This window comes from Ursus arctos, chromosome X, assembly GCF_023065955.2.
Source record: "Ursus arctos isolate Adak ecotype North America chromosome X, UrsArc2.0, whole genome shotgun sequence".
Lineage (NCBI taxonomy): Eukaryota > Metazoa > Chordata > Mammalia > Carnivora > Ursidae > Ursus > Ursus arctos.
Window position 1 is genome coordinate 89196060 of NC_079873.1, and position 4614 is coordinate 89200673.

General features: G+C 39.5%; 1 pseudogene; it reads left to right on the top strand.

Moving 5' to 3' along the window:
• The first annotated feature begins 352 nt into the window (after positions 1 to 352).
• LOC113241208 (14-3-3 protein epsilon-like) lies at positions 353 to 1317 on the top strand (annotated as a pseudogene).
• Positions 1318 to 4614: the final 3297 nt, after the last annotated feature.

A 4614-nucleotide genomic window follows, 5' to 3' on the forward strand; every position in this document is an offset into this window, starting at 1 on the left:
AAAATTTTGCTAGATCATTCTAAGAATGATATTCTCGGGCACCTGGGTGGGTCAGTTGGTTGGGCATCTGACTCTTGATTTCGGCTCAAGTCATGATCTCAGGGTCATGGGATTGAGCCCCAAGTTGGGCTCTGTGCTCAGTGCAGAGTCAGCTTACAATTCTCTCTCTTTCCATCTGTCCCTTCCCCCCCACCCCACTCCCACACACAATCTCTCTCTCTAAAAAGAAAGAAAGAGAGAGAGAGAAACATTTTCCTCACTAATAAATGGAGAGAGAGGTGTGGAGAGAGGATGAGTCAGGAGGCTATCTGTTTCCAGCTGTCACACAGACCCCACTGGAGCTGCCACCACTATGGATGCTCATGAAGATCTGATGTACCAGGTGAAGCTGGCCAAGCAGTCTTGATGATAGGATGAAATGGTAGAATTAATGAAAAAAGTAGCAGGGATGAATGTTGAGACGACACCCAAAGAAAGAAACATCCTATCTGTTGCACACAGAAATGTGATTAGAGCTAGCTAGAAGATCCTCCTGGAAAATAATCAGCAGCATTGAACAAGAAGAAGAAAACAAGGGAGGAGTAGGCAAACTGAAAATAATTCAGGAATATTGGCACGTGGTTGAGATTGAGCTACGGTTAATCTTTTTTTTTAAGATTTTATTTATTTATTTGACACACAGAGACAGACAGAGGGAACACAAGCAGGGGGAGTGGGAGAGGGAGAAACAGGCTTCCCGCTGAGCAGGGAGCCTGATGTGGGGCTCGATCCCAGGACCCAGGGATCATGACCTGACCCAAAGGCAGATGCTTAACGACTGAGCCACCCAGGTGCCCCTAGGGTTAATCTTTTATGACAGTTTGGAAACACTGGACAAACACTTGACTCTAGTGGCTAACACTGGTGAGTCCAAAGTTTTCTATTACAAAACAAAAGGGGATTATCACAGATGTCTGGCTGAATTTCCTACAGGAAGGAGGCTGTGGAGAACAGCCTAGTGGCTTTAAAGCTGCTAATGATATTGCAATGATAGAACTTGGGCCACCGCATCTCATTCACTTAGGTCTTGCTCTCAATTTTCCTGTATTCTACTATGAAATTCTTAATTCCTCTGACCAAGCCTGCAGGGTGGCCAAAGTGGCTTTTGGTGATGCAGTTAAAGAAATGGATATGCTGAGTGAAGGAAGTTCTAAGAACTCTATACTTATGATGCCGTTGTTACGTGATAATCTGATACTGTGGACTTCAGACACTCAGGATGATAGGAAAGAGCAGAATAAAGAATTTCTGCAGCATATAGAAGATGAAAATCAGTGACACCTAAAAGCCAACAAGAGAAACCATCTCTGACCTCCCTACTCCTTCCCATCCCCTGCCCCCACCTTTTGGAAATTCCCCATTGTCACTGAGGAACACCAAATATGACTTTTACATTTGGTCTCAGAATTTAGGTTTCTGCCCCATTGGTTTTTTAAAAAGCATTTTTTCAAAAGTTCTTAAAGGCAAGAATGAATTTCTGTGGATTTTACTGGTTCCACCTTTTTGGTTCTTTAAGACACTAGCAGGACTGCACAGAAGCTTTTCGGTATTACTGTATTATCTCCTGACAGATGGGGCAAGATCATCATTAGAAATGGAAATTACATTCAAAAGCCATTTGACTTCTAGGTGATGCAAGCATCAAAGAGAAGGTTAATCACACTATGGAGGCCTAAGTGGTATAATTTTTTCTTTCTTTAATTGGTTAAATCAAATTGTATGTCAATGTTTAAAATTAATTGGGTGTTACCTTGAGACAGTTGAGATTGTTTGGGGAGTTTGCTGTTATGGTTTTGCTGTAGAAAGTGCTTCAGACTTGGGGCACTGGGGTGGCCCAGTCGGTTAAGTAGCTGCCTTTGGCTCAGGTCATGATCCCAGGGTTCTGGGATGGAGCCTCATATTGGGATCCCTGCTTATTGGGGAGCCTGCTTCTCCCTCTCCCTCTGCCTGCTGCTCTGCCTACTTGTGCTCTCAATCTACCTCTATGTCTTTCTCAAATAAATAAAAACTTTCAAAAAAAAAAAGTGCTTCAGACTCTCCTGAAATGTTGCTGAAAAGCATGATGCTGGTAACAGGTCAACAATTGTTGAATCTCATTCTTGCCTACTTTTTACTCGTCCTGTAAAGGAGGTTAGCATTGAAGGTGGTATGGAGGTCTGTGTGGGTGTTCAATTCTTTGTTTTTTCTTCTTTCCTTTCTACCAGGTGTCCTCCTCTACTTCACTCCCTCAGCTTTGTTCAGTGTGTGTAACTTGAAGCTCATTTGTACTACTGGCTATCTGCCTGGAGCCACAGATACAGAATCTGTATTGTTCTTACCTCAACACAGCATGGAATTAACATTAAACTTCATTAAAAAAACCTGAATATTATTGCAATTTCATTCTTTGTACTTTGAAAATAAAACCTCTAGTCAAATAAATAACTAGATAGATGATAGATAGATGATTGATTGATAGATAGATAGATAGATACACAGACACACAGACAATGAGGAGAAAGTATCTATCCTCTACTTCTACTTTTGGGTGTAGCTATCTATGTAAAGACTTAATGAGACATGACACAATAGTCATGTTGACCATGAGAGAAAAAAATGAAGACAAAAGTCTTCATGCTAAGGATGGTGATGTGAAAAGATATAAAGGGCCAAGATCCTGTGGATGTCATTGAGCCACTGTACCAATTCTGGAACAACCTCTTTTGGATTGCTTCTAATGTGAGGAAAATAAAAACAAAACAAAAATGGAAATACCTATTTTTAAACAACTTTAAACCATTCATTCTTTGAGTTGTAGCCAACAATATCTTCATGCTATAGTGGTCTTCTTCTTATATCTGGGTATCTATAACAGTCCATCTCCAAAGTTAAATCATGAGGGATACCTCTGTATTGTTTTGTCATTTTAAACTTTTCTTGGGGGGCACTTGGGTGGCTCAGTCATTGAGCGTCTGCCTTCGGCTCAGGGCATGACCCTGGCGTTATGGGATCGAGCCCCACATCGGGCTCCTCTGCTGGGAGCCTGCTTCTTCCTCTCCCACTCCCCCTGCTTGTGTTCCCTCTCTCGCTGACTGTCTCTCTCTCTCTCTCAAATAAATAAAATCTTTTAAAAATATATAAATAAATAAATAAACTTTTCTTGGAACAGTGAAGCCTTTTGATTTGCAGCCTCAGGACTTCTGTTGTTTCTGGAAGATTTTCTTCTTTTATACTTGTCAATATTTTGTCCTTGTTGCTATATTCTTTTTTTTCTTTTTACCAGGCATTTCAGTTGTCCAGATTTTGAATCCCCATTTTATGAGTATTTACCCTATTTTGTTCATAATGGGTCTTCTTCTTTATCTTTTTTGGCATTATCTGTTATGCGCTCACTCCTGTCTTCCAGTTTTCACCAATAAAAACTCCCACCAATTTTCTACTTCAATTGCATTTTAACATTAGGTGATACTATTATATTTCCTCAATTTGTTTTCTGGCTGACTTAATGCTCTCAGCTGTCCATCCAATTTGAGAAATAGCAGTGAGGTTTTTGTTTTTGTTCTTTTAATTCTTTCTTATTCTTGTATCCCACCAAATTACATTGCTTTCTCTATAGTTGATTCTTAGTGTATACTTTTTTTAATTAAATTTTGTTAGTAAACATACAGTGCAATATTCGTTTCTGGAGTAGAATCTACTGATTCATCACTTACATAAAACACCCAGTACTCATCACAAGTGCTCTTGTTAGTACCCATCACCTTTCTAGTCCATCCCACCCACTTCCCTCCATCAACTTCAGTTTGTTCTCTATTGTTAAAAGTCACTTATGGCTTGTTTAACTCCCTCCATTTTTTCTTTCTTTTCCCTCTTCCCTTTTCCCTCATCTTTTTTCTTTCTTAAATTCCCTTAGTGTATACATCTAAGGTCATCCAAAATACTTTATATGATATTCCTCTAAATTGTGTCATATGATTGGGAGACTGTCTTAATTTCAATGATACTTTAGTTTTGTTTACCCTTTTTATGCCCCCCTTGGGAAGGAGTGATATAAACCTGAATTTATACCACTTTCATTCATTTTTTTAAATATTTATTTATTTATTTATTTGAGAGAGAGTGTGTGTGTGCAGGAGGAGGGGCAGAGGGAGAGGGAGTGGAGCAGACTCCCCACTGAGGGCAGAGCCTGACATGGGGCAGGATCCCAGAACCCTGAGATCATGACCTGAAATTAAGAGTCAGATGCTTAACTGACTGAGCCATCCAGGTGCCTCTGTACCACTTTCATTCTTAAAGCATATACGGCTCTCTGCTTTGGTTATTTTATGGTCATAGTTTGTCTTCTGTCCATAAACAAAGTAGAGTTTTCTTGGCTGCCACCTTAGAACAGTCATTCCAATCTTTGAATACTGCTTTCACATACCATCTGAACTTTAGCTTTATACTAAGTAGTTCTAAGAAAGAGAAAAATGATGTAAAATAAAAAAGGAATATGAATTATTTAGTCATGTGATACATTTTTATTGTGAAACTTCCCCAGTTTTTTATATGGCTTTGAAACCGGTATTTTTACAATTTCATATGAGAATAGAAGCC